The sequence below is a fragment of the Oryctolagus cuniculus genome, chromosome 1 (genome assembly GCF_051225735.1).
Source record: "Oryctolagus cuniculus isolate XC-2025 breed Fujian yellow rabbit chromosome 1, ASM5122573v1, whole genome shotgun sequence".
Lineage (NCBI taxonomy): Eukaryota > Metazoa > Chordata > Mammalia > Lagomorpha > Leporidae > Oryctolagus > Oryctolagus cuniculus.
Window position 1 is genome coordinate 33,660,599 of NC_142867.1, and position 22,654 is coordinate 33,683,252.

Consider the following 22,654-nt stretch of genomic DNA (forward strand, 5'->3'; position numbering starts at 1 on the left):
GGCCTGGCCTAGACTTGGGTATCTCTCCTTCTCTCTCTGTAACTCTGCCTTTAAAATAAATAAAATAAATTATTAAAAAAGCAGATACACACACACCATGTTTGGGCAGGCTGCAGTGTGGTATAGGGAGATGATGTGGGAGACTGATGAGCAGTGCTGGCTCATATAAGGCCTCAGAGGCCTTGCTCAGGAGTTTGGGCTGCGGCAAGCCACTGTGCACTTTGAGGAAGTAAGTGGGTAAGAAAGCTTTGAGATTAGGAGGGTTGAAGGAATGATGTAGGCTTTGGGCTCTTGTTTACAGGGTTGGGCTCAATCCAGGGTTTACTCTACAGGGAATCTTTCTGAACGGGGTGATGGGAAGGCCCCTGGAGCCTGCAGTTGCAAATACCTGTGCCCCCCTAGATCTGGGGATGGGGAATAGTAGATGACTGTGCCCAGCATATGTTTCCATTACCACCTGTGATGCTGGTTCACAGACTTGTTGGACGCTGACTTGCCTTTGAGCTTCTCTGCTTGGATGAGGAAGCAGATACACAAAAGATACCTTCTGTAAATTGGAAGACATGGCCATGCTTCTCTGCAAAAATTGTTCACTTTGTAGCAAGTTATGCACAGACCATGTAAGGTATCCTTATGGAGATGAGCTGTTTGTCCCTTCTGATTATCTTAGACACAGGCAGTCTGTGCCTTTCCTTCAAGCAGATCTGGATAAGCTATTGCCAACTCTATGAAAGTGCAGCATTGGAGCCTGTGAAACAGTGCTGAGCCAGGCAGCCAGAGGTGTGCCCAGGCTTTCCAGCAAGAGTTAGATACATTGTGGAGAAGATAAGGAGAACTGGAGAACGCAACATCTTGCTCTGATTCACACAGCTATTTATTTATTTTTATTTATTTATTTAATGAGCATAAATTTCCAAAGTACAGCTTATGGATTACAATAGCTTCCTCCCCCCGGTAACTTCCCTCCACCCACAACGCTCCCCTCTCCCACTCCCTCTCCCCTTCCCCTTCACATCAAGATTAATTTTCAATTATCTTTATATACAGAAGATCAATTTAGCATATATTAAGTAAAGATTTCCACATTTTGCTCCCACACAGAAACACAAAGTGTAAAATACTATTTGAGTACTAGTTATAGCATTAATTAAACGCCTAAGAGTAATTGTGTATTAATTACAGAGTTCAACCAATAGTTTTAAGTAGAATATAAAATGCAACTTTTGTATTGTTGTGGCTTCCCCCCCCAACCTCCCTCCTTCCCGTGGCCCTCCCCTCACCCACTCCCTCTCCCATCCTGCCCTTCATCACGTTTCATTTTCAATTACCTTCATGTACTGAAGATCAACTTAGTATATACTAAGCAGGGATTTCAACAGGTTGCACTCACACAACTGAACCAGGTATAGGGTATTGTTCAACTAGTAGTGTTGTTTTTGAGTTTCATAGTTAAACACATTAAGGACAGAGATCCTGCGTGGGGAGCATGAACCCAGTGACTCCCGTTGTTGATTTAACACTTGGCACTCTTATTTATGATGTCAGCAATCACCCGAGACTCGTGCTATGAACTATCTAGGCTATGGAAGCCCCTTGAGTTCACCAACTCTGAATTTGTTTAGTCAAGGCCGTATCACAGTGGAGGTTCCTTCCTCCCTTCAGAGAAAGGCGCCTCTCTCCTTGATGGCCTGTTCCTTCTGCTGGGGTGTTGTTCACCAGGATCTTTCATTTAGATTGTTTTTTGCCACCGTGTCTCTCTTGGACCTTTTAGCCAGATCCGAATGTCCCAAGGGTTGATTCTGAGGCAGCAGTGCTGTTTTGGGCATTTGCCATTCTATGAAACTGCTGTGTGTCCTGCTTCCCCCGCAGGATCATTCTCTCCCTTTTGATTCTATCTTTCATTATTTGCTTACACTGGTCTTATTTGTGTAATCTCTTCGGCACTTATCCTATCTTTTTGATCAGTTGTGTATTTATACTTTTCACTTTACCAAGTCACACAGCTATTTAAAACTGCAGTGAAAAAAGAACCCAGGCTACGTGCCCCCCCAAATCCCAAACCTAAAAAGAGGCCTACCATCAGGATTGATTTTTAGTGTTGCATTTGATGTCCATGGGTTTGAGAAGTTAAAAAACAAAGGAGGATGACAGCTTGTCTGGTGGACTTGTTAGATTGCCTAAGTTCAAAATCTGTAGTTCTGCTGCTACCTAGCTGTAGGGCCCTGTGCAAATGACCCAGTGTCTCTATTCCTGCCTTTTGTTTCCTGCATACAGAAGAATGATATAACTTCTTTAAAAGATTTCAAGGAGGAGTAAATTTAAAGAACGTTGCAAGACTCTTGGTAAGTGTTTGATGAACAGAAGCTATTGCTGTTGCCAGATGGGCTATTTTTGGGTAGCTGTTACCCTTTGCCCATCCGTGAATGACATATCAGTGATACCAGATTAGATGCAGAGAGCACAGAGTTTTAGCAGGGTTTATATATTTTACAAATGTGAGCTCGGCTGGAACTGGAAAGTCAGTAAGGCAATTGTTTCTTCTATTTTAGAGGGGGCAAAAATGAGAGTAGTTAACTGATGTGGCCACGTTTGTGGAGGTAATAAGAGAGCTGGCATGTAAGACTTCAGGCTTTCTAGTGGAATTTTGTGCTTTCTGCTGCATCACAGTGTCACTCTTGTTTATACCAAGAATGTCTTTGAGGGTCATTTCCATATAAACACTGCTTGCTTGCGTGTGGACTGTCCCTAATGCCCATGAATCCAAACACCACCAGCAGCTGTGGCCTGACATGAGATTGCTGGGGCACATCTGATTATCTTAGTTTCAAGGTTCAGGCAAGCAGGTGAGTTGTTGGTGGACACAGCTAGGAGGAAGCTGGCAAGGCTTGGGTGAAGTTTGTTACCAGCAATGCCAGTAACAAACATGAGAAACCCAAACCGACCATTCTATTTAATCTGAGCTATGGAGAAAGCTCCTAGCCGTGAAGTGAAGGTTGTTAACATCACCTTGGAAAGTGAGTATCTTTACATCCTAGGAATGGCAGGAACAGCTATAGTGATATCCTCCAACCACCTTCTGCATAATTAACAGTGGCTGCAGAGTCTGTGCTTGGGACTAGTGACAGTCACTTCTTCCTGAGGGCTCCTGACCAGGTCTGTCCCCGCTAGGTTTGTTTGTGTTGGTTCACTATAGTTTATGGGGCTAGGTTGCTGGAGGTTCTGGGATTTGGTCTTTTTTTTTTTTTAAAGACTGATTTATTTATTAGAGAGGCAGAGTTATAGACAGAGAGAGGGAGAGACAGATAGGTCTTCAGTCCGGCTGGTTCACTCCCCAAATGTCCACAGTGGCCAGAGCTGGTCCAATTCAAAGCCAGGAGCCAGGATTTTCTTCCAGGTCTCTCACATGGGTGCAGGGACCCAAGCACCTGGGCCGTCCTCTACTGCTTTCCTAGGCCATCAGCAGAGAACTGGATCAAAAGAGGAGCAGTCAGGACATGAACTTGTACCCATATGGGATGCAGGCACTGCAACGAACACTTAAACTGCTATGCCACAGCTCCAGTCCCATGGGATTTGGTCTTGTGAATGACTTGTTTCTTCCTGTCCAGATGGGTGTAAGATATGTAGTTTTGAGTCATAGCTCAAGTGCTAGTTTCTTCAGATTTGCGGAGAATGATTTTTCTGCAACTCAAGACCTCCTGTGGAAGCTGTTCAGGCAAAGTATCCGATGACCTAGCAGAGAGTGTTCACCACATGGGTTGTGTTCCTGAGGGGAAGTCCTCACCTCTATGCTGATGTTGCCTCCTGTCTGCTAGGAGAGAGTTGGAGGCAGTGGGATCCAAGGCTTCTCCAGTTTTTAAATTCTGTGATATTTAAGTAGTACTTTAGGAGCAGTTAGGAAGAATCAGGAGCAGCTGACTATACCTCAGACTTGCCAGGTTGGGGAGACATCATTGTTTTTATCCTTTTAAAAATTTGTCTTGTAGCAGCTCAGGGGATAATAAAAACATGTTATTAAGCAGTTTCTATGTATCCTGTTTGCATAAAAGTGAAAATTTGTATATCATTAAAAATATTCTTATTGTCTTCAAAAAGCATTTCCAGATGGGTTGTCAGCCAGGCCAGAAGTTTCTATGATGCACTTATGGTCAGAAACACAGAGGGGACATTTAAAAAGAAGGCTGGCATTGTGGTATAGTGGGTTTAGGTGCCACCTGTGACACTGGCATCTCATGTGGGAGCCGGTTTGGGTCCTGGCTGCTCCACTTCCAATCCAGCTTGCTGCTAGTGGCCTGGGAAAGCAGCAGAAGATGGCCAATAGACTTGGGCCCCTGACACCTATGTGGGAGACCTGTATGGAGTCCCTGGCTCCTGGCTTTGGCCTGACTTAGCTTCAGCTCTTGGTGGCCGTTTGGGGAGTGAAACAGTGGATTGAAGATTTTTCTCTCTCTCTCCCTCTCTCTATAACTCTGACTTTTCTTTTGCCTTTTTTTTTTTTTTTTTTGAGAGCAGAAGAAGTGAAGTTTTATTTAAGTAAGAAAAGAAGCTCCAAACAATATGATTGGAGGGGCTGGTAGAGAGACCAAGCTGATGAGGTCTTTACCATGTTATCTCCAAGGAACAAAGGTAGTGATTCTACATTAGTTACTATGAATGCATGCCAGGGCAGTCTTTTTTTTTTTATTTGAAGGCAGAGTTACAGAGAAGCAGAGAAGCAGAGAGGCAGAGAGAGAGACATAGAGAAAGAGAGAGAGAAGGAAATAGAGAGAGAGGGAGGTCTTCCATCTGCTGGTTCACTCCCCAGGTGGCCGCAATAGCTGGACCTGTGCCGATCCAAAGCCAGGAGCCAGGGGCTTCTGGGTCTCTGACATGGGTGCACGGCCCAAGGACTTTCCCAGGCCATGGAAGAGAGCTGGATTGGAAGTGGAGCAACTGGGACTCGAACTGGTGCCCATATGGTATGCTGGCACTGCAGGTGGTGGCTTTACCGGCTATGCCACAGTGCTGGCCCCAACCGGGGGCAGTCTTAATGGAGCCCTTTCTGGGTTGTTTTTATTGAGACCTAGATCTTGCTCTTGAAACCTAGATCTCGTCATTGTTGATAAGTATTTGTTACAAAGGGCTTCCATCCTGATTTGTTTAGTGTGTATTTTCTGGGAAGGAACGGCAGGATGGAGCTGTTCACTTTTTTATTTTTCTTAAAGATTTATTTATTTATTTTTAGATCCAGTGAAACCCATTAATGGAATTAAGGGGGGAGTGTTTCTGAGCAGGAAGAACCTTGACCTTGATTTCTTCCCTTCTGAGACAAGAATGAGGCTAGGCCTTCAAGGACCCACCCACCCATGAGCTTCTGATCTGCAGATGATAGAGGGGCTCCTTTCTGACCCCAGCAGTCTATTGAAAACTGCATCTAACTTTCAGCTATTTAGCTATTAGCTGGCACCGCATAAACATCCCTAATTCCACTTAGATGTTGAGTTTGGGGTGGGCATTGGATGTCCTAAGTTCTCTCATACGATGAACCTAAGAAACTTTTGACATGGTACTGTGAAAGACATGTGTATTTAATATTATTATTATTGTTATTATTATTATTTTTTGACAGGCAGAGTGGACAGTGAGAGAGACAGAGAGAAAGGTCTTCCTTTTGCTGTTGGTTCACCTTCCAGTGGCCGCCGCGGCTGGCGCGCTGCGGCCAGCGCAGTGCGCTGATCCGATGGCAGGAGCCAGGTACTTCTCCTGGTCTCCCATGGGGTGCAGGGCCCAAGGACTTGGGCCATCCTCCACTGCACTCCCTGGCCACAGCAGAGAGCTGGCCTGGAAGAGGGGCAACCAGGACAGAATCTGGTGCCCCGACCGGGACTAGAACCCGGTGTGCCGGCGCCGCAAGGCGGAGGATTAGCCTAGTGAGCCGTAGCACTGGCCTTGGAAAGATAGAATTTTAAACATTTATTTATTTTCATTTTATTTGAGAGACACAAAAATATCTTCTATCTTTTGGTTCGCTTCCCAAATGTCCACAACAGCCAGGACTGGGCTAGAGTGAAGTCAAGAGCCAAGAACTCAGTCTGGGTCTCTCATGTGGGTGGCTGGGGCCCAAGTACTTGAACCATTACCCGCTGCCTCTTTAAGTGCACGTTAATAGGAACTTGGATCAAAAGTGGAGTAGCTGGAATTGAGACCAGGTATGTTGATATGGGATTTGGCATCCAAGTGGTGACTTAGCCACTGCTCCAAATGTCCTTAATCATAATTTGTAAATGCTGATTATATTAGACTTAGATGAAGAAGAGTAATACATGTTGTAGTGCCATTGCTGATATTTTTGCATTGGCAATCTTTTACTGACATAACTAGCTGATTAAGGCCTTTTGGGGGAGTGAAACAGCAGATGGAAGATCCTTCTCTCACTCTGTCTCTCAGTCCCTGTCTTTTTTTTTTTTTAAATTTATTCATTTTACAGAGAGAGAGAGAGAGAAAGAGAAAGAAACATGCGAGAGAGAAAGAGAGGTATTCCACCTGCTGGTTCACTCCCCAAATGGCCACAATGACTGGGGCTGGTCCAGGCTGAAGCCAGGAGCCAGGAACTTCATCTGGGTCTCCCATGTGGGTGCAGGGGCTCAAGCATTTGGGCATCTTCTGCTGTTTTCTTTCTTTTTTTTTTTTTTTTAAACTTTTATTTAATGAATATAAATTTCCAAAGTACAGCTTATGGATTACAATGGCTTCCCCCCCATAACGTCCCTCCCACCCGCAACCCTCCCCTTTCCCACTCCCTCTCCCCTTCCATTCACATCAAGATTCATTTTCGTTTCTCTTTATATATAGAAGATCAGTTAAGCATACATTAAGTAAAGATTTCAACAGTTTGCTCCCACACAGAAACATAAAGTGAAAAATACTGTTTGAGTACTAGTTATAGCATTAAATCTCAATGTACAGCACACTAAGGACAAAGATCCTACATGAGGAGTAAGTGCACAGTGATGCCTGTTGTTGACTTAACAAATTGACACTCTTGTTTATGGCCTTAGTAATCAATCTAGGCTCTTGTCATGAGCTGCCAAGACTATGGAAGCCCCCTGAGTTCACTGACTCTGATAATTTTTAGACAAGGCCATGGTCAAAGTGGAAGTTCTCTCCTCCCTTCAGAGAAAGGTACCTCCTTCTTTGATGACCCATTCTTTCCACTGGGATCTCACTCGTGGAGATCTTTCATTTAGGTTTTTTTTTTTCCCCCTAGAGTGTCTTAGCTTTCCATGCCTGAAATAGTCTCATGGGCTTTTCAGCCAGATCCGCATGCCTTAAGGGCTGATTCTGAGGCCAGAGTGCTGTTTAGGACATCTGCCATTCTATGGGTCTGCTGTGTATCTCACTTCCCATGTTGGATCATTCTCTCCCTTTTTGATTCTATCAGCTAGTATTTGCAGACACTATTCTTGTTTCTGTGATCCCTTTGGTTCTTAGTCCTATCATTATGATCAATTGTAAACAGAAATTGATCACTGGGACTAGTTAGATGGTATTGGTACATGCCACCTTGATGGGATTGAATTCGAATCCCCTGGTATGTTTCTAACTCTACCGTTTGAGGTAAGTCAGCTTGAGCATGTCCCGAATTGCACATCTCTTCCCTCTCTTATTCCCACTCTTATATTTAACAGTGATCACTTTTCAGTTAAGTTTCAGCACTTAAGAAGAATTGTGTATTGATTACACTTAATACCAAAAGTATTAAGTAGAATAAACAAAAAAAAATACTAAGAGGGATAACATATCAAGTTGCTCATCAATAGTCAGGGTGAGGGCTAATCAAGTCACCGTTTCTCATAGTGTTCATTTCACTTTAACAAGTTTCCTTTTTGGTGCTCAGTTAGTTGTCACCTATCAAGGAGAACAAGTGGTATTTGTCCCTTTAGGATTGGCTTATTTCACTCAGCATAATGTTTTCCAAATTCCTAACAGGGATCACATTTCAGTTAAAATTTAAACACCTAAGAATAATTTTGTGTTAATTACAGAGTTCAACCAATAGTACTAGAACAAAAAAAAATACTAAAATGGATAAAGTATTACACTGTACATCAACCATCAGGACAAGAGCTGATCAAGTCACTGTTTCTCATAGTGTCCTTTTCATTTCAACAAGTTTCCCCTTTGGTGCTCAGTTAGTTGTCGCCGATCAGGGAGAACAGATGATATTTGTCCCTATGGGACTGGCTTAATTCACTCAGCATGATGTTTTCCAAATTCCTCCATCTTGTTGCAAATGACCGGGTTTCGTTGTTTTTGACTGCTGTATAGTATTCTATAGAGTACATGTCCCATAATTTCTTTATCCAGTCTACTGTTGATGGGCATTTGGGTTGGTTCCAGGTCTTAGCTATTGTGAATTGAGCTGCAATAAACATTAATGTGCAGACAGCTTGTTTGTTTGCCAATTTAATTTCCTTTGTGTAAATTCCAAGGAGTGGGATGGCTGGGTTGAATGGTAGGGTTATATTCAGGTTTCTGAGGAATCTCCAAACTGACTTCCATAGTGGCTTAACCAATTTGCATTCCCACCAACAGTGGGTTAGTGTCCCTTTTTCCCCACATCCTCACCAGCATCTGTTGTTGGTAGATTTCTGTATGTGAGCCATTCTAACCGGGGTGAGGTGAAACCTCACTGTGGTTTTGATTTGCATTTCCCTGATTGCTAGTGATCTTGAACATTTTTTCATGTGTCTGTTAGCCATTTGGATTTCCTCTTTTGAAAAATGTCTATTGAGGTCCTTGGCCCATCTCTTAAGTGGGTTGTTTGTTTTGATGTTGTGGAGTTTCTTGATTTCTTTGTAGATTCTGGTTATCAACCCTTTGTCAGTTGCATTGTTTGCAAATATATTTTCCCATTCTGTCGGTTGTCTCTTCACTTTCCTGACTGTTCCTTTTGCAGTACAGAAACTTCTCAATTTGATGGAATCCCAAATGTTAATTTTGGCTTTGACTTCCTGTGCTTCTGGGGTGTTTTCCAAGAAGTCATTGCCGGTACCTATATCTTTCAGGGTTTTTCCAATGCTCTCTAATAATTTGATGGTGTCAGGTCATAGATTTAAGTCTTTAATCCATGTTGAGTGAATTTTTGTGTAAGGTGAAAGGTAGGGGTCTTGCTTCATGCTTCTGCACGTGGAAATCCAATTTTCCCAGCACCATTTATTGAATAGACTGTCCTTACTCCAGGGATTGGTTTTGGATCCTTGATCAAATATGAGTTGGCTGTAGATGTTTGGATTGGTTTCTGGTGTTTCTATTCTGTTCCATTGATCTATCCATCTGTTTCTGTACCAGTACCATGCTGTTTTGATTACAACTGCCCTGTAGTATGTCCTGAAATCTGGTATTGTGATGCCTCCAGCTTTGTTTTTGTTGTACAAGATTGCTTTAGCTATTCGAGGTCTCCTGTGTCTCCATATAAATTTCAGCACCAATTTTTCCAGATCTGAGAAGAAGGTCTTTGGTATCTTGATTGGTATTGCATTGAATCTATAAATTGCTTTTGGGAGCATGGACATTTTGATGATATTGATTCTTCCAATCCATGAGCATGGAAGATTTTTCCATTTCTTGGTATCCTCTTCTATTTCTTTCTTTAAGGTTTTGTAATTTTCATCGTAGAGATCTTTAACGTCCTTGGTTAAGTTTATTCCAAGGTATTTGATTGTTTTTGTAGCTATTGTGAATGGGATTGACCTTAGAAGTTCTTCCTCAGGCATGGCATTGCCTGTGTATACAAAGGCTGTTGATTTTTGTGCATTGATTTCATACCCTGCTACTTTGCCAAACTCTTCTATGAGTTCCAATAATCTCTTAGTAGAGTTCTTTGGGTCCCCTAAATAAATAATCATATCATCTGCAAAGAGGAATAGTTTGAGTTCTTCCTTCCCAATTTGTATCCCTTTAATTTCTTTTTCTTGCCTTATAGCTCTGGCTATAAGCAGTGGTGAGAGTGGGCATCCCTGTCTGATACCAGATCTCAGTGGAAATGCTTCCAACTTTTCCCCATTCAATAGGATGTTGGCCGTGGGTTTTTCATAGATTGCTTTGATTGTATTGAGGAATGTTCCTTCCAAACCCAGTTTATTTAGAGTTTTCATCATGAAAGGGTGTTGAATTTCATCAAATGTTTTCTTGGCGTCTATTGAGATAATCATACGGTTTTTCTTCTGCAGTCTGTTAATGTGGTGTATCACATTGATTGTTTTGCGCACATTAAACCATTCCTGCATACCAGGGATAAATCCCACTTGGTCTGGGTGGATGATCTTTCTGATGTGTTGTTGCATTCTATTGGCGAGAATTTTATTGAGGATTTTTGCATCTATGTTCATCAGGGATATTGGTCTGTAATTCTCTTTCTTTTTTTTTTTTTTTTTTTTTTTTTTTTTTTTTTTTTTTGACAGGCAGAGTGGACAGTGAGAGAGACAGAGAGAAAGGTCTTCCTTTGCCGTTGGTTCACTCTCCAATGGCCGACACACCGCGCTGATCCGATGGCAGTAGCCAGGAGCCAGGTGCTTTTCCTGGTCTCCCATGGGGTGCAGGGCCCAAGCACTTGGGTCATCCTCCACTGCACTCCCTGGCCACAGCAGAGAGCTGGCCTGGAAGAGGGGCAACCAGGACAGAATCCGGCGCCCCGACCGGGTCTAGAACCCGGTGTGCCGGCGCCGCTAGGCGGAGGATTAGCCTAGTGAGCCGCGGCGCCGGCCTGTAATTCTCTTTCAATGCTGCATCTTTTTCCGGCTTAGGAATTAAGGTGATGCTGGCTTCATAGAAAGAATTTGAGAGGACTCCCTCTTTTTCGATTGTTCTGAATAGTTTGAGAAGAATTGGAGTCAGTTCTTCTTTAAATGTCTGGTAGAATTCATCAGTGAATCCATCTGGTCCTGGGCTTTTCTTTGTTGGGAGGGCCTTTATTAATGTTTCAATGTCTGTCTCAGTTATGGGTCTGTTTAGGTTTTTGATGTCTTCCTGGTTCAGTTTAGGTAGGTTGCATGTGTCCAGGAATCTATCCATTTTTGATAGGTTTCCCTGTTTGCTGGCATACAAATCCTTGTAGTAATTTCTGATGATTCTTTTTTATTTCTGTGGTGTCTGTTGTTACGTTTCCTTTTTCATCTCTGATTTTGTTGATTTGGGTCTTTTCTCTTCTTTTTTTAGTTAGTTGGGCCAATGGGGGTGTCAATTTTGTTTATTTTTTCAAAAAACCAGCTCCTCGTTTGGCTGATTTTTTGTAATGTTTTTTTTTTTTTTTTTTGATTCAATCCTGTTGATTTCTTCTCTGATTTTAATTATTTCTCTTCTCCTACTAGATTTGGGTCTGGTTTGCTGTAGGTTTTCTAAATCCTTGAGGTGAATTGAAAGCTCATCTATTTGGTGCCTTTCCAATTTCTTGATGTAGGCACCTATTGATATAAACTTTCCTGTTAACACTGCTTTTGCTGCGTCCCATAAGTTTTGGTATGTTGTGCTGTTATCCTCATTTACTTCCAGAAAATTTTTGATTTCTCGTTTAATTTCTTCTATGACCCATTGTTCATTCAGGAGCATGTTGTTCAATCTCCATGTGTTTGCGTATGCTCTAGGGATTCCTGAGTTGCTAATTTCCAACTTCATTCCTTTATGGTCTGAGAAGCTGCATGGTATGATTCTAATTCTTTTGAATTTGCTGAGACTTGCTTTATGGCCTAGTATGTGGTCAGTCCTAGAGAAGGTTCCATGTACTGCTGAGAAGAATGTAAAATCTTTAGCTGTAGGATTTAAAGTTCTGTAGATATCTGTTAGATCCACCTGGGCTATAGTGTCGTTTAAATCTACTGTATCCTTGTTGATCTTCTGTCCTGTTGATCTGTCTATTTCTGAGTGTGGAGTATTGAAGTCCCCCAGTACTATTGTATTGGGGTCTAAGTCTTCCTTTAAGTCCCTTAACAAATCTTTTAGATAAACCGGTGCCCTGTAGTTAGGTGCATATACATTGATAATTGTTATATCTTCCTGTTGAATTGATCCCTTAATCATTATATAGTGCCCCTCTTTGTCTCTCTTAACAGTTTTTGCGGTAAAGTTTATGTTGTCTGATATTAAGATGGCTACGCCCGCTCTTTTTTCATTTCTGTTGGCATGGTATATCTTTTTCCAGCCTTTCACTTTCTGTCTGTATGGATCTTTGTTGGAAAGATGTGTTTCTTGTAAGCAGCAAATAGATGGGTTTTGTTCCTTAACCCAATCAGCCAATCTGTGTCTTTTAACTGGACAGTTCAGGCCATTAACGTTCAATGTGACTAATGATAAGTGGTAACTTTGCCCTGCCATTTGCCAAAGATAAGTTCTAATATATGCTTTGAATTCCCTGTGATCTTTTGCTGTGAGGTTTCCTTCCTTTACCTTCTTTCATATTGATGACCGTGTTTCTGTGTTTCTGTGTGCAACACATCTTTTTTTATTTTTTATTTTTTTATTTTTTTATTTTTGACAGGCAGAGTGGACAGTGAGAGAGAGAGACAGAGAGAGAAAGGTCTTCCTTTGCCGTTGGTTCACCCTCCAATGGCCGCCGCTGCAGCCGGCGCACCGCGCTGATCCGATGGCAGTAGCCAGGAGCCAGGTGCTTTTCCTGGTCTCCCATGGGGTGCAGGGCCCAAGCACCTGGGCCATCCTCCACTGCACTCCCTGGCCATAGCAGAGAGCTGGCCTGGAAGAGGGGCAACCAGGACAGAATCCGGCGGCCCGACCGGGACTAGAACCCGGTGTGCCGGCGCCGCAAGGTGGAGGATTAGCCTATTGAGCCACGGCGCCGGCCTGCAACACATCTTTAAGCATCTTTTGCAGGGCTGGACGAGTGGCGACAAATTCTTTCAATTTCTGTTTGCTATGAAAAGTCTTTATTTCACCTTCATTCACAAATGATAGCTTTGCAGGATATAATATTCTGGGCTGGCAGTTGTTCTCTCTTAGTACCTGGGCTATATCTCACCATTCCCTCCTAGCTTGTAGGGTTTCTGATGAGAAGTCAGCTGTGAGTCTGATTGGAGATCCTCTGAGAGTAATCTGACGTTTCTCTCTTGCACATTTTAGGATCTTTTCCTTATGTTTCACTGTGGAGAGTTTAATTACAACATGTCATGGTGAGGATCTCTTTTGGTCATGTTTATTAGGGGTTCTATGAGCTTCCTGTACTAGGATTTCTCTGTCCTTCTCCAAACCTGGGAAATTTTCTGCTAATATCTCACTAAAAAGGCCTTCTAATCCTTTCTCCCTCTCCATGCCTTCAGGAACTCCTAGAACCCAAATGTTGGGTTTTTTAATAGTATCCTGAAGATTCCCGACAATATGTTTTAGATTTCTAATTTCCTCTTCTTTTCTTTGATCTGACTGTATCCTTTCCTGTTCTCTGTCTTCTAAGTCCGATATTCTCTCTTCTGCTTCACCCATTCTGTTTATAAGGCTCTCTAATGTGTTTTTCATTTGATCTATTGAATTCTTCACTACATTATGATTTCTCCTCACTATCACAGTTTCCTGTTGTACTGGTTGTTTCATTTCATTTTGATTCCTCCTTAATATTTCATTTTCATGAGAGAGATTTTCAATCTTGTCCATTAAGGATTTCTGTAGTTCAAGAATTTGTTTTTGAGAACTTCTTAATGTTCTTATCAATTTTTTGAGATCTGCTTCTTGCATTTCTTCTATGTCATCATCCTCATAATCTTGAATTGGGGTGTCTTTTTCATTTGGGGGTGCCATAGTGACTTCCTTGTTTTTATTACCTTGGTTTTTGTGTTTGTTATTTGGCATATTGGAGATATTTGGTTTCTTCACTGTGGTTCTTTTTCTTGCTATACTATGACTCTAGATTAAGTGGACTGTCTGTTTTTGATGGAGCCTTGGAGGCTTGAGATGGGTGTGGCCTGAGAGCTCTGTTTGGTATGCCAAAGGTGACACTCCCAGGTTAGGCATGGTAGATCTCTCTCTTTCTCTCTCTCTCTTTCTTTTTTTGATTCAAAAGGGAAGTAATTCCGCACAGCTGAACGAAGTTGGAGGTAGTTAGCAGGCAAATGATATACCCACAGGAGCCAGAGATCAGAAGCTCTTTCCCAAGGACTACACAGGGAATCTGTTCTGCCCTCAGAGTGGGCTCAAATTCTCCTTCAGTCTCCCACTGGGTTGCCAAAGTTACAGAATTGTAGCGTCTCTGGAGAGTACTCACGTGAATTCTGTGAGTTCTCTCCCCCACTGTCTCTTTTTTCACAGTCTCAGTTCAGTAGCACCACAAATTTACTAGGTCCTAATCTCCTGTTAATTCACCCCACCCAGAGTCAGGTTTTTCTGCTAGGCTCAGGGCCGGTGCAGACCTGAGGTCGCTCTGCTTATGACGTATGTCCAAGATGGCGCCTGCTCTTTGTCTTGCTCGCCTTTGAGAGGTGAGCAGAGAGAGAGAAACCCGTGTCCGTGTCAGTCACTTTCTCTCTCTCTCTCTCTCTCTCTCTCTCTCTCTCTCTTCTAGTTAGCCTGGTGAACTCTTCCCCCCGGGGTCGTTCCCTCTAGTCTCCTCTTTCCGCTTGCCTGCCGGTGTCTCGGGCTATTGAGGTTTGGCTCACCTCGCGTTCCAGCGCTGGTGTATTGAGTCTGCTGCTGGTGTCCTGAACTGTGGGCTCCCACGCTCTCCACGCAGGTCCACTGTGAATCACTCGTTCTGGAAGAGTTTCTTCTGCTGTTTCTTCCCCTATTCTTCCTTGAACCTGCAGTATCTCCACTTTTATTAAACTGTCTCTCCCCGGACTATCAGTGTGCTCCCTCCCTATTCCGCCATCTTACCTCCTCCTCTCTGCTGTTTTCTTAGGCACATTAGCAGGGAGCTGGATTGGAATTGGAGCATCTGGGATTCAAACTAGTGCCCATATGGGATGTTGGCACTGCAGGCAGTGGTTTAACCTGTTGTTCAATAATGCTGGCCCCTCCTACTCTGTCTTTAATCCTGTGCTTTTTTTTTTTTTTTTTTTGGACAGGCAGAGTTAGACAGTGAGAGGGAGAAACAGAGAGAAAGGTCTTCCTTTACCGTTGGTTCACCCCCCAAATGGCTACTAAGCCTGGTGTGCTGCACCGATCCAAAGCCAGGAGCCAGGTGCTTCCTCCTAGTCTCCCATGTGGGTACAGGGCCCAAGCACTTGGGCTATCCTCTACTGCCTTCCTGGTCCACAGCAGAGAGCTGGACTGGAAGAGGAGCAACAGGGACAGAATCGAGTGCCCCAACCGGGACTAGAGCCCGGGGTGCTGGCGCCGCAGGCGGAGGATTAGCCAAGTGAGCTGTGGCGACAGCCAATCCTGTGCTTTTCAAATCAAGCAGTCTTAATTGTGTGTGTGTGTGTGTGTGTGTGCGTGTGCATGCTTGTGTCCTCTTGGCAACAGTAGCTTTCTAACTGCAAGACAGTTTTTAAAGGCTAGCACAAGTTTATGCTTTCTTCAATACAACCAATTAAATGCTATGGAGTACTCACAATTTACCAGTTGTTTTACATGAATTATTTCATTTTTTTTGATCCTTCTCTGTCTCTCCCGTTCCTATCTGAGTGCAAGGTCATGAAAAGTTAAGAGCTTTGGGGAGAGAGAAGTCACAGCAGCACAGTAGGAACTGTAGGAGGATGGGGCAGTACAGCCTTTCGGAGGGCCAGCAGGATGAGGAATGGATGTGTGAGTATCCATGCATCTTAAAGATGCCCTGACTGGCAGCCAGCAATGAGCCAGGCACTGTGCGGGACTCCCTCGTGTAGCTTCATGAAGAGCCAGTAAGATTATATTTCATTCTGACTGCCACTGGGTGAAGTAGGTGTGTTTAGCTGCCCTGTATCCTTTTTGTAATGAGACTGGATAAAAAGAGTTAAGGCTGTTGTCACTACTTTATGGGCAAGGTCAGTGGCTCTGAGAGGAGAGGTGATGTGTCTGAGGTCACAGTTAGCCCGGGGGCGGAGCCAGGGCTGCAGTTCTTCCTTGGTTCTACAGGCTGTGTTAGTGTTTAATTACTGGTTTTCTGGAGCTTAGGATTCCAGGGCAAGCCTGACAGAACCCTCTTGGACCCCGGGGCAGGTGAATGCCGTGATAGCTGGCGGGATGCCTTAGCTGTTGTCCCCCAAATAACTGGAGTGAAATACTAAAGCAGTTTGAGCCGGTCTCTACAGCTTTTGCCTTCAGTGGTTAGGGACTCAGGTTCAGGGTCAAACCTGGCTTAGCATTCAGACTCTCTTGCCCACTGGCCTGTGACCACAGGCTGCTAACTCAAGGGCCATTGCCCTCCTTTAGGAGAAGCATAATTGTACCCATTTGGTGGGCTGTTGGGAGTACAGTGCCCGGCATCGGTGATCGCTTCAGAAGTGCTCACCATTTCTCTTGTCCCTGTCCACACCTGTTTGTTCCTCTTCCCCAATTTCTTCTACACTCCTGGAAAGCCCTCTTGCTACCCTTTACCATGCACCTTCATGGAGACCCTCTAGGGTCAACTGTTTCATGGAAACTTTTTCAGGGAGTTAACTGAATCTGCCTTTGTTTGGAGTTTGCATGTTGATTGGATTTGGGGCCTCCCAGCTCTTAGAGATTTGTTTGCTGAACAGGGTCTCCAAGGCTGTGCATAGCAACCCCATTGACACCTCTTTGGGGCCAGAGCTGCTCTATCAATTCTTTATTAAGACGAGCTATTTTTTATTTATGATGCTTGTGGGTTCATTAAAAATGGCACTCCCTGTTGGGGATACCAGCAAGGCTTTTAGCCAGTTTTTATCAGGTTGTTAGAGTAGATATGAATATTTTAATAGAGAGAAAGAGCAAAGCCTTCTACAAACTTAATTTGTTCTAGAATCTAAGTGACAGGCTTAACAGGGGTGCCAAGTAATTCAGTATAATCAGCCCAGATAGTGGAATAAGGAACACAATTAAATGGACCAGAGAGCTTTTCCAGAGGAGCCACAGGGGGATTTTTCCCCCCTGAGCAGCTGTAAATCACTGTCTCCCTGGATCCTTTTAGTCCGTGTAAGATCCAGCATAGCCACAGGCAGCTTCTAGCTCCAGTGAAGTTCCCAGGAAGCCAGGAGAGTGTTTTTGCAGATTCCATTTTAACATTTATAGAATTCTTTTCCCATGGTGCCAATCTTATTAAATTATGTACAAAACGATGGATAAGCCAGGTCCCTGCTGCCCACCAAAAGCATATTTGAAGATTCAGTCTTGATTGCAGTCTTGGAGACAGTGAGTGGTTTCTTGATGTAGTTTCAAGAATCTCCACTTGGGGGAGCTTTATGATTGGCCTTTAAAATCCCTATCAGATTTAATGTGGCATGTGAGAGCCAATTGACTACTCCCCCCACACCCACTGCAGTGACAAGCTACTGAAGCAAGCAATGGTTGCAGAAATACAATGATAAATCAGAGTGAGTAGTTTTACTTTATTGGCAATTCCTCCCTTTGGATTTTGAAGTTATTCTTGATTTCTTTTTTAAAGCTGCTTTTCTTTCAAACTAAAATAGCTTAAGGTACTTTCTGCTGTTTCTTGGATGAATGTTTTGCATATGTATGCAGACATCAATGCATCCTTAAATAAATGCATGTCCCAATTGCTGTTAAATAGCCCAGCTACTTGACAAATCTCCTCTGAGGTTTTAAGAATGTGGTCACTTGCAAGGAGGATCTAAGAAGACCATATGTCTGTGCCAGGAATGCTGTTTTCCTGCACCTCTGCCACGTGATTCCCCATCACCCTTTCTGTCTCTCAGATAGGTGGGATATGGAGAGGTCTAATGAAGGACAGTCTATTGCTGCCCGGGCATAAGTCCAGGTTCCAGATGGTCTTTGGGGTCTACCCAGATTTGGACAGTTTTGAAATCATAGAAAGCTAGTTAGGGTTCCTAATTAGGACATTTGCTGGAGAATGTTGTCACAATATGAATGCATTATTAACCCATTTTACTATGGAATAAAATGAAACCAATTATAAACCCACAGATACAAGTGTGCCTCTGTGTGTCCTCCTGCCCACATGGAGGGAACTGGGAAGTGTTTCTCCGAGCGAGATGGCTTGGCTGTTGTGTACGTCTCAGTCTTACTCCATTCTTCTCTCCTTTGTTCTCTTCTTTTGAGTTGCTGGGGCATTACTTAGGGTGCAGCTATTACATCAGTGGGGCTTTGCACATTTTCCTGTTTTTCCCAGAAGAGGACAGGGAGAGTTCCAGAGGGTCACTTTGCAACCCTTTGTCCCGTTGCTGAAGGATGTCCCTGTTTCTGAGCAGCCGCTGCTTATTTCTGCACTTGCTTCCTTTGCTGCTCTCTCTCAGAGGTCCCCGGCAGACTCAGTCTCCTTTAGCTCCATCTCTCGCTTATTGGACAGCCTAACTTCTCTCTACAGGAGCAGCAAGCACCCTCTGCCCCATGAGGACAGATTCCAGGAACCTGCTCCAGTGAAGACAAGCTCCTGTGCCGTCCACTTGCTCACCATCTTTGTGGGTCACATCAATATGACTTTTCACTGTCTGCTCGGTGGAGAGGAATGCTGCTTCTTAGAACTCTGTGGCTACCGGCAGGAATACTTTGCTTCAGGAGAAAAGTATTCTTCCCACTCCTGCTTTCACAGCATTCTCTGGCCATTTTGCTTTAATATAGTGGATTCCAAATTTTTCCTTTTAAACTATGGCTGCTTTGAAAGAAATTAAGCACGTATAGGAGCCCAGCCTAGTCTGCCCCTGGCTTCCAAGGGCCCTGTACTGGGTCATTTTCTAAGCCAGAGAAAACAGTCCCCCTCAGAGCCTTTTGCAGTGAGCCTTTCTCTGCTCTTTCTCCCATCAGGAGATGGAGTCTTCTTCTATTCCCGGCCCATCCCTTCCCCCTGCCCCAAGTCTGGTGGCCTTGTGACTTGCTTTGACCAACAGACTGTGTTGGAAGTGGAGCTATGCAATTCCCAGCCTCTGTTTTGTAGTTCTCTTGGATTCTTGCCCAAGACCACACCACAAGGAACTACTCTGGCCCACCGGGGGATGAGAGGAGGCATGGAGGAAAAATGAGGTCTCCCAGCCAACACCCAGCACTGAGTGCCAGCTGCTCGTACGAGGCATCTCGGACACTCCAGCCTAGCTGACCCTCCAGCTGTTGGCAGCAGCATGGGCCAACCCACTGGAAACCAGTGAGGAACTGGGCAGCAGAGTGCAGAGTCGAGAAACACAGCCATTTCTTGTTATTGTAAGCCACTACATTTTGGAGCATTTTGCTATATAGAAATAAATAACTTATGGCTGGTGTCATGATATAGTGGGTAAAGCTGCTGCCTTTGGTCCCGGCATCCAATATATGTGCTGGCTCATGTCCCTGCTGCTCCACTTCTAATTCAGCTCCCATTAGCAGTGCCTGGGAAAGCAGTAGCAGATGGCCCAAGTGCTTGTGCCCCAGCACCACATGGGAGAGACAGGGTTGAAACTTCTGACTGTTGGCTTCAGCCTGGCTCAGACCTGGCCATTGTGGCCACTTGTGGGGGATGAACCAGTGGATGGAAGACCTCTATCTCTCTCTGTCTTTCCATCTCTCTCTCTCTGTAATTCTGATTTTCGAATTATGAATGAATAACTGAAACAAGTACCACTCAAGAAAGCCTGTGTTATTGAGTGTTTGTGTGTGTGAATCAGCTCATTTTAAGTATCAACTGAGTTCGCAGGTTTCTGTATGATAACAATGTAAGGAGAAGGCTGCTACAATGTTGCTGCTACCTCTTGTCCCTCCTCCCCTTCCCGGAAATGCATACTGTGTCACAACTGAATTGATTTTGTACATTTATGTTCCGTGAACATTTTACAGATGCCTAGTGGGTAGCTCTATCTAAAGTTAGATTTATGTTCTTTAAGTCTTGGGTTGCTTCCTTAGATAAGCGAGACCTGCAGTTGAAGGCGCAGGAAGGCCAGTCTGCTCTGATGGCAGCAGAGATACCCTTGGAGCACTGCAGTGAACCCCAGACTGTTCGCTGGAGGCTTAGACATCAACATGTGCCAGTGCCTCCCAGAAAACTTAACTGTCCTTAGATCAGCCAGCCTGACCAGGTGTACATAACCCGCATGTTTTCTCCTACAAGTAGGTACTTCTTCCTTTTACCTTCCTAGGGCTACTACTGCACATGAACCTGTTCTTGAACTTTAGAAGTCCACTTTGGTAAGAGTTACCACATTTTCTCACCCCTTCCTATGTGTTGGGGGTTGTGTGGGAGGCACTGCGTGTGCACTGTCTTGTTCAGTTCTTCCAAAGGACCCTGTGAGGCACATGTGATTGGCCTCACTTGACAAATAAGGAAATGAGGACTGAGAGAGGTTAAGGCGTTTCTTCATCAGGACTGTTGTCTTTGGGAATGGCACCCCCTGGTGTTGTGTGGTTCACCTGGTGGCCTTGCCCTAAATAAAGATCTAGGGGGTGGCAGAGCTGGGATTTTGGCCCCACAGCCTGAGCTTGAAGGACTTTAGTAATGTTTGACCTCTCTGGACTGCTTTATTCCTTTTCTCTGTCACTATCTATATTTGAGTGTCAGTCTATCCAGTCATCTATCCATCTGTCCATCTGTCCTTCCAATCTCCTCTATCCCTTCCTCCATCTCTATCTACCCACTTGTCAACTCATCTATTTAATGGAATCAGTGAAGGTATTAGGTATTCTATTAAAACATCTGAATGTCTAGTTTCTTGAAATATACCTGAAAATAGTAATTTTCTCCTACCTGTTCTTATTTTTAAGTTCATTTGAAATTTAAAAAATTAGTTATGACATATTTCAGACATTTAGAAAAGAAGGTAAGTTTTTGGAAGACCATGTGTTCACTGTCCACATTTCATGTTGCTCCATTTTTGCTCCAAATTTCCCTTGTTCCTTTTTTAAAGAAAGAATAGAATGAAGAGAGTCAAAGCCCTGCCCTGCCTCTCCCTTTCACTTCTTTCTTTGGCCTAAAGATGGCCCATGTATGGTGTTAGACTTGTACTATGTGCGTATGTATACATAAGTAACATGTAGTATTGTTTTGAGTTTATATAGTTTGCTTATTAGTGTACTTTTGCAACTTGCTTTTGTCCTTTAACACCATATCTTTTTGAGATTTATTCATTTTGATACATGTGAACAGGTCCCATCACAAAGTTAGACAAGCCCAGGGCAACACTTTTGCTATGGGCATTGGAGAGGGTTTCATGGGAGATGGGGCCTTTGGGCCAACTGAGTGAGAATTGGGTGTCTGCCAGGAACTAAGTAGATAAAAGGAGCAGTTTATACACGCATTTGTGTTCACACATACCCATGTGTGCATGTATACTCTCGTGGTGAGGGAGGGGGAACAGTATGTGCAAAGACTTTGAGGCTGGAGAGAGCACTGCATACTCTGGGCATTATAAACAGCTCGGTCTATTTGCAAGATGGAATTTTAGGGAGTATGTGGTTAGAAATGAGGCCAACCACTGTGCCTGGTAGTTGGCTGTCTATTTTATCTGTTGAATAGATGAATGAATAAAAGTTTTAGTGTTGCTGATGAAATCATGAAGCAAGCCCTCAATTAACTGGAATGCTCCAGGTCTCATCACTTATGATTAGCAGTCCTCCCTAAACCTCAATAGTTTGAAACTGTGTTCCTGAGTGTAGGAGGAAATGTTATCTTATTTCCCTATATCCATCACAGTTTAGCAAGCCCAAATCAGTCTTTTGTAATGGAGGTCCTTGCTAGTTTCTTAAGCAGAAATTAAGAATGTTATAGGTTATCATCTAAGGCTGGAGCTGTTGATACAGCTGGTTTAGAGGACTGAGGTAAATGAACTTATTTCCATTTCCTCTAACATAAGAGCTGTTATATGGGCCATTTATGTTTCAGTTGGGTTTGTTTTCAGGTAAGACAGGCTAGTTATGCATTATAGATGTTTTCACTGATTTAACTGATTAGTTAGCATCGTTAAAAAAAGGAAAATGGATCTATGTGATCTATGTTTCTGTGAAGGCAAATAGATTTATTTTTGATGATGAGAACAGGACTTCTGGCTCCTTGTGCTGACTCAGCAGTTGCTAGAGTGATTTTTTTTTTTTTTTTTTTTTTTTTTTTTTTTTTAGCAAAGCTCAAGTAGAGGAAAAATACCAGTTTGGCAAATGAGGTAGTTAGCAGCCCTTTAATTCATACCATGGTGGTTTTTGACCATATCTGGTTGGGTTATTGTAGTCATGAGGCTGAGAACAAGGTCCATATGTAGTTTCCTTTCCTCTGCCTTAATCTATGTCCAGGCGAACTGCACAAGGGCTGCTGCTCCCCAGGAAGCCTGTAGATGATTCATAGCTAATGCCTCAAAGCTGTTCAGAGCACATACTCTAATGAACTCTAATAATAATAGGGCAGCAGCTCCTCTGTGTGTGGAAAAATATTTATTTGCACACTTGCTGGTATATAACCAGGGCTCTGGTGCAGTGAGTTTCTGGAGCCCCAGAGAGTCAGGGTAGCTTGTGTGCTGTTGAAGTCCCTTTCCACTGAACAGTCTCCTGCCCTTGCAGCACTCCAGGAGGTCCAGGGGAAAGGAGAGAACATAGGGATTCCTTTTTGGCTGCGGGGTTGGGGGGGGGGGTCCTTTGCCCAGCTAGGAGCTGCACT

General features: G+C 43.7%; 1 protein-coding gene across 5 annotated transcripts in view; it reads left to right on the top strand.

Moving 5' to 3' along the window:
• LOC100346516 (uncharacterized) overlaps nt 1-22,654 on the top strand; it is a 244,706-nt gene that overhangs the window by 36,728 nt on the left and 185,324 nt on the right. Inside the window, exon 2 of one of the 5 annotated variants that reach the window (XM_089309866.1) lies at nt 20,154-20,202. The exons of the other annotated variants lie outside the window; for them this stretch is intronic. The gene's annotated coding sequence lies outside the window, so the exon portion shown is untranslated. The remainder of the gene's footprint in view (nt 1-20,153; nt 20,203-22,654) is intronic. 5 annotated transcript variants of the gene reach the window in all.